General features: G+C 40.7%; 1 long non-coding RNA gene across 1 annotated transcript in view; it reads left to right on the top strand.

The window, feature by feature from the left end:
- Positions 1-1,012: 1,012 nt before the first annotated feature.
- Positions 1,013-7,638, top strand: part of LOC140699125 (uncharacterized) — a 28,581-nt gene continuing 21,955 nt past the window's right edge. The window contains exons 1-2 of the long non-coding RNA XR_012077127.1: positions 1,013-1,236; positions 3,790-3,904. This is a non-coding gene — a long non-coding RNA (uncharacterized lncRNA). The remainder of the gene's footprint in view (positions 1,237-3,789; positions 3,905-7,638) is intronic.

Raw genomic sequence — 7,638 nt, 5'->3', positions numbered from 1 at the left:
TTTGACAGAGAAAATATGAGCCTGTGGATCTAAACTCATCTGTGATGGTCTGCAGCTGGGAGCAACCGGATCAGTGTCAGTCCCCTTGCAGCCATTGGCTGGGAGCCTGCATGTTCCTTGGAATGGTATTTGAAACATGTCACACTAGCCGTGCCTTCGCTGTGGGCTGGGAGGCGAGTCACTCAGAATCTGCATTATGGAATGTATGTTTCAGATCTACAGTTAGGAGATCTTTTTTAATAGCCAGAGAATATAGTCATAAATATATCTATTAATGTATTTGTGCAAGAAACTTTTTAAAGATTTTTTTATTATAAAAAGTTACCCCCCAAAATTGAAAATGAAAGAACAGTGGAATTAAAAATCATCTGTACCTTAATTATACATAAAGAATCATAAAATCCTTCTAAACTTTTTTTTGTTCAAATGTAGATATTTTTCCCATCCAAAAAGGAAAATTATTATTTCACATTTTTTTCTTTCTCCTTTTATTATATATTCCATATCAATAAATATAAATCTTTTAAATCCCTTTTAATTGCTGTTTAACACTATATTGAACAGATATGTAAATAGTTCTAGGTTTCAGAAATTTAAAAAATTGTCATTACAATACCACTGCAAAGAATATTTTGGTGTTTCTATTTTTAGTTACTAATTTGGACTAAAAATTAACAAGTTTGCTTTTCTTCATCTAAAACATTGGTTATTTTATGAAGGAACTGTAAGGATTTTAAATAACTTTTCAGTAATTTCAACAAAGAAATTATCTTTAAGGCAAAAATGTATGATGGATTGCAAATCTATTTTTATTATATCTTCACTTTTACCAGTGTGACATATGTGTGTGTTTGCACAAGTGCTTTAACTACCAGCAACGTAAGAAAAATCTGTGTACTAAAAATGTGAAAATACTTTCCCGGTTTGTGTTTTCATTCTCCCAATATAGGTTTTGGATGACAAGCTTGTATTTGCAAAAGTACATCCCCTGTGGGAGGTGTTCTGTACATAAGCTGAGATACTGCACATAATATTGCCTCTGAAGCCCAATGATCTGAAAACCCGGTCCTCAGCCTTTGATAACTTCAGATGTTTTATGAAAGTCCTCCAAATGGATGAAAGTATCAACAACCGGAACAAGAGCTTTTCTTTGCCCTATTTGAGAAGAGCTCCGTCAATGACTTTTATATTCAGCATAGAGATACATTCTCCAATCCAACCACCAGAAACCGCATTGTAAGTCTAAACCGAGTTTAGCTGCTGTCTTGGGGGTGATTTAGAACCTGCTGTTGAATTATCAGTGATTTGGTTTGGTTGGTTTGATTTGGTTTTTAAAAGCTGCCCATAAAAAGGAAAAAAGAGAAAGAAAAGAAATATGCCTACAGATTCCTGTTAGGATAGTAAACAGTGGCTGGTTAGTTACCTTGTATAAACCACAAGCTCTCTTAGAACATTTTTAGGTTTGCTTCATCCTTTCTCAGATCAAGTATCAAGTAAGAGACAGTGTTAAAAAAAATTCAGGATTAACAGGTTTGTGAGCTCCAGGATTTGCAAGGCAGCTTTCCCTCCCCATGGTGTAAGTCAAATGGCAGAATTGAAATAAAGCACCTCATGTATCCTCCGGTGTTAAGAGGAAAAGGCTAATCTTCTTGACCTTGTTTCTTCCTGGGTAAAATGAAGATAATATATCAGGAGGCGACAAGCTCATTTAAGGCAGGAAGCATGTTGTCTTGTTCACTGCTGAATCTCAGGCACCGGGAAGGCTGAGTTTAACGAGCGAATGAATGAACTGTACTTCCCCCACAGTTACCATGTGGGACAGTGAGGATTAGAACCTAAGAGCATAGACTCTAGAGGGGAGGGCACAGCTCAAGTGATGGGGCGCATGCTTAGCAAGCATAAGGTCCTGGGTTCAGCCCCCATCACGTCCTCTAAAATAGACATATAACCCTAATTACCTCCCCACCCCCCACCAGAATTACCTTATTATCTCCCCACCACCAAAAAAAAAAAAAGAGAAGTGGCCAAGAGCGTAGACTCAAGCTGGAACACCTGTGTTGGTTTCCCGCTGTCGACCTTGTAAATGTCATTTACCCTCTGTGTCTATCAAGTTCCTCACCAATAAAATGGGGATAATTGTAGTACCAACCTCGTAGAGATGCTATGGGGATTAATGAATCTGTGTCAGTGATACAACAGCCCTGGCTTATATTAAGTACTATGCATCTGTCAGCTCTTTTCATAATTTCTGACAGATGTTATTATCGACCAAAGACGTATTAGTTCTTTGAAAGGGAAATGCATGTTAGACCATTTCATTTATCACTTTCTGTAATTCAGGCTTTTCCCTCTGAAATACCATTTTCTGTCTGTGCACTAGAAAGCCACAAGGCTTTCCAAATTTCATCTGTCTGGGTTCTTGTCATGATGGCAATACTGCAGATTGCTGACATTTTTTAGGGACTCCGTCTGAGATGACAGCAACCCCTCAAATTTAGGAGCGCTTCTCTAACTGATAACATCTCGCTAGAAATGAAGTTTTTATAATGTAACAGCTTCAGACGCTTAATGATGCCATAAATGCAAGGATGTTATATCTAAGCTCTTTAAATAAATCCTGTCATTGAAATAAAGGAAATACTATATTATAGCCCTCTATGACTTTGTTATCTTTGCTATCTGTTTATCTGACTCTCTAAGACCAAAGAAAGCAAATACTAAGATTGATCATTACTACTGTGTGGTACACGTATATATGGATGAAGATAATATTGAAATGCACTGTTTAAGATATTAAAATGGACACTAAACAGCTTCTTGATGCACATGCATGAACAGAACAGGGAGCTGGGTGCAGGGAGCAGACACTGAGCTTCCTGGATTAGAGACCCAGCTTAGCAGTCCAGCCCAGCAGTCCACATGTTTCATATTTATGTTCCAGCATAATTAGCAGTGAGAGTCTTAAATGAACTTTGGGGACACTTGCAAACAGCTGTCATGATTACTAATGCGGGACACCAGGATTCTACAGTGTTTAGTTGGCATCTGTGCATAACCAGTTCTTTTCCACTAAAGCTTCTTGTAATTGCTGGTCCCACATCCAGGCTGAGGAATCATCTCATGTGGTGTTTGGGAGGGAGGTAAGTGGAGTCAGGACCCATGTTAAGGCTGGGTGGGTAATAATCTGGTGCTAGTACAAGAGAAAGGAAAGTAGGTCAGGTGGGAAGGAGAATGACTGGATTTAAACTTTGTTTCTTGAGTAAGCTAAATATATAACATCATGTGAAGTTACTTTGTTGTTTATATTCCATGTGCTGTCACCGAATAACTACTGAATTGTGGGGACAAAAATGCCTGGGTTTTAGAATTGACCCTGCTCCTAACCTGCCAGAGTCCAGGTTCCTCTGGGTGCCCAAAGAGGGGGCTGGACCATCAGGTGTCCCTCCACTGCAGCAGTTTGGGCACTTGGGTGGCCTAGATTTTTGCTGTGGAAGACTAGCCCGGTTGTAGTACATTAAGCATCTGCAAGACTCTCACCAGGTACCCACGGTGGTCCCAGGACTGTGACATCCAAGCGTTCCTTTCCAATCACGTTTGCAAATGACCCTCAAGGGGTTAATATTAATCCTGGGTGAGAATTATGAAAAATTATATGGTACCGCCATCCCTCCTGGCAAGTGAGGGCCCCTTATTTACAAATGACCACGAAGTGTTAGAACCAAATTTTATCAACAGAACATGTGAGCATTTTGTGACAGTGACACTCACCTGTTTGCTTCTGATTCCCAGTGCCACTTCAGCCTCCGTCAGAGGACGTCAGCTGCCCCAGCGATCAGGGCCTTCTGTACAGGGAATGGGCTCCTCCTCGAAGCACAGACAAGCAGCAGCCCTTAGGTCTCATCAGGTGAGCTGTTGTGGAGAGCACTCCAGTGGGAAGGGCTCAGGGTTGTCCTCATGGCATGTGAGTGTGACAGTCCTCCAAGAGTGTTAACAACCAGGAAGCTCACAGGAGCTCTGAGCTTCGTTGCCCCAAGTTTTTACTGCAGGCTTTATTTCAAAGCCATGATTTATTGGGTCATTACCTACATGGCTAACCCAAACCCTAACTGTAAGTCAAACCTTTCCTTAGTCCTAAACTTTGAGCCCCTTCCTCTCCTGGTGGCCACTCACTTGTCACAAAGCTTAAAGCCCCACTCTTCTAATCACATGGTTGGTGTCTCTGGCTGGCCACTCCCCATCCTGAGTCATCTCATGAACACAAGCCATCCAAGGTTCCACCATGAATAGCAAAGACACTCCTATCTTGGGAAATTTCGAGGCTTTAGCGGTTGCTGCCTAGGAACTGGGAAAAAAGACCTACCAAATTCTTCATTAAATAGGAGTAAATGTTATATTTCATTTAAATTATAAAATAAGAGAGAAATTCTCACTGCTTTTCTGTATCTGCTGTTCGACACCGTTTCACTACACCACGTGATTGTAATGTCGCTCTCAGCATGTGTCTTCTCAGAGCACCAGTGCCGGCTGCTCCCCGGGAGCTTATGCTGTTTGGGCAAGGCTGCTGGGGGGATGGAGGCCAAGGACAACCGAGAAAACAAAAATAATCGGGCAAATAAGGAAACAATGTCAGATTGAAATGAAGAAATAACACAGTGTTGAGATGGGAGACTTGGGGGGAAGTGAGTTAAGAAAGCTATCTTTGAGTAGGTTACATGTGAGCTGAGATGGCGATAAGGCGGCTGGAATTTGAAGATCTGGGAAAAGTCACCCATGGAATAGAGGCAGCTTGTCCATTGGCCCTGAGGCACAAATGTGCTCAGCAGGTTTGAGGAGATACTGGAGCCAGCGCTGGTGAGAGTGATGAGACGCGAGGTTTAGAAGGGCATCAGGAGCGCGGAAAGGAGTGTAGACTCTAAGCGCACTGAGAAGCAGTCATGATAGCTTAAGCACTAAAGTAATTTTCTCTCACTCACATTTTGCAAAGATAATGTGGAGAATGTATGGCAGGGACCCAGGAAGCAGGGATGCCAGGTAGGAGGCTCTTGGATTGGGCCAGATGAGAGATGGTGGGAGCCAATGAGGAATGCGTTTGGGGAGTGGGGCTGACAGGATTCAGTTATGGGCTGGCTGTGGATGGTTAGGAGAAGAGGAGGGTCAAGGTAGCCCCAGGTCGGTCTGGAGCCAGGTGTCTGTTCTTTCTTTTCTCAGTGCCCCATGCAGTTGCCCACCTACTTGGGCAAACCTCTTAACCTTCATAGTGAGGGTTTAAAAACACTGAAGTCTATTTGTTGTTTCACATTTTATGGAAAGATTCAAACATGTACAGAAATAGAGAGAACAGTACAGCCAGCCTGCCTGTATCAGTCACCCAGCTCCAGAATTATAAACTCAGAGTCACTGTTGTTGCATCTTTCATCTCCATCTCCTCCCTTTCCCCACTACGGGGTCATTTTGAAGACAATCCTACATAGCTTAACCTTTCATTAGTGAAATGACAAGGTCTCTTTCAAATAAAATTGGAATATTCCTTTTTTTTAGGGTTACAAAATAATTCCCTGCTTGTCACAAGAATACACTTTTAAGTAGTTTTGGGGTTGAAATCAAGATCCAGACAAGCTTCAGGCATTGCAGCTAGCATATCTCTCAAGTGCGTTCTAATCTATAATTTTCCTGTTTCTCATTTTCCTTGAAATTGCTGAGGGGTTTCTCTGTTTCCTGTTTGGCTGATTTCATTCTCCCCTATGGTGTTAGACTTGTTTCTCCATCCTATGTATTGGCTTTAGCTAAGTGATTTAATCCTCCCCTAAAAGCTTGGTCTGATTGAGGTTCAGCTTTATGCAAAAATATTTGTTATGTGAAGTTTTGTACTCCTGTCATAAGGTACATAATATTACAGTTGACTCTCTTTTTTGTGATGACAGCAGCCAAAAATGATTGTCACCCAGGATCATTATTTCATAAGGAATTTTATTTCATGTGGTCATACTCTAATTTCCTCCCTCAATTATCAGCAGGATCAGTCACGAAGAGGCACTTTCTCCTTAACCCGGGTTATCCTTTAGAACACAGTTTTAAAGGAGGATATTTGTTAATATGTAAATATTTAAAATTGATAATTTTTTTTCTTTTTAATTTTTTTTTCTAATGGAGGTACTGAAGATTGAATCTAGGACCTTATGCATGCTGAGCACACACTCTGCCACTGAGTGTACCCAATCCCCCTTGAGATTCATATTTATATGATATCTTCCTTCTGTTATTTTTGTTTTATGTTATACAGAATTTGAAGGCAGGGCAATGGGTTTGACCGCTCTTTAATCATTCTTTATGGGCTTTTGGGGTTTGTGTGTGTGTTTGTGTTTGTAAAGAAAACAATTTTCCCACTATTTTAAGTATGCATTGCTAAGGCAATTATGTTGATCTTTTCCCTGCTCCTGGTCCATGTATTCCCTTGTTACTTCCCACTAGTGGCCCCTTGAGCTCTGTGACAAGACTAGCATGTCGTTAATCCATGTGGAAGGAGATCTGAAGAGATTTATTCAAGGAGATGAAATTTGTAGACAATGTATTGGAAAGTATTGTGAAAGTTGTTCATTAAGAGAAGGTCTGAGGTTGAATTGTTAAGTGCACAGAAATCTAAGCTATGAACCACCAAGACAATTATTAACTCCAGGAAAACAAAGTAGGGAAGAAAAGGTAAGACTAGCACAAATTGCTACAGCTTTGAATAGTCTGTACAGAGTAATAATAATGTAAAGCAAGGATACTGAACTGATGAAAATTATAATGTAATTGTATGAAAAGGTTGGAAGAAAAAAGATTTGGGTATGTAGATGAGATGGGGTTTGAAAGAGATCTGAATCCTCATTTTCCAAAATAGAAAGTTAAATAGGTGATACATAAAGCTGAAAAAGTCAGTAGGCTGTGTTACAAGGATATTAGTCAGAGAAAGGGAGTAAGTATTCCAAGAGTCAGCAGTAGGAGCTGAACGTGGTTTTTTCTGGCCAGGAAATGGGGCAGTTGTTGGGAACTGCTCCTTTTTACAATCGGTGTTCGAGAACTGTTTGACTCTTTATTAAATGTATGGCATTACTTTGCTAAAAAGAAATCAAAGCTGAATTTTGAAAAATTTATGTTAAGAATTGGGGTGCTTTTGACAGAGAGAGATAACAATCAGCAAAACTACATTTGAAGGGATCCTCATTATTCTTTGCCTTTCAGCAAGGACTAGGAGGCAGACAACTGTTTAAGGTTCAAAAATTCTGTCTGACCTTCCTGCCGACTTGTAACCTTTGGAAGTAATGAACTCCCCGTCACTGTAAATATCCAGGCAGAGGCTGCCTGACCAGCTCTGTAACTGTAGCAGGGTGTGTTTACCATTGGGCAGTTAGAGCAGGCAAATTCTAACATTCTTTCAGTTTTGAATTTGGCATTTTCAGGATGGATAGTTGATAAGAATGTATTACAAAAAGCTTAACAAGAAAGAGTCCAAGACATCTCAAACCCATTGCCAGGGTTTTCTCTGCCAGACACCATCCTGAGCCTGCCACCCGTGATCCAGGCCACAAAGCCCAGTCACATGAGAATGAACACACTTTGTCGCTCCTATCTGATTTGGCATCGGGCTCAGCCCTTTTC

The sequence above is a fragment of the Vicugna pacos genome, chromosome 11 (genome assembly GCF_048564905.1).
Source record: "Vicugna pacos chromosome 11, VicPac4, whole genome shotgun sequence".
NCBI classification, from domain to species: domain Eukaryota; kingdom Metazoa; phylum Chordata; class Mammalia; order Artiodactyla; family Camelidae; genus Vicugna; species Vicugna pacos.
Note: the sequence above shows the minus strand (reverse complement) of the source record. Positions and strands in the feature narration are given on the sequence as shown.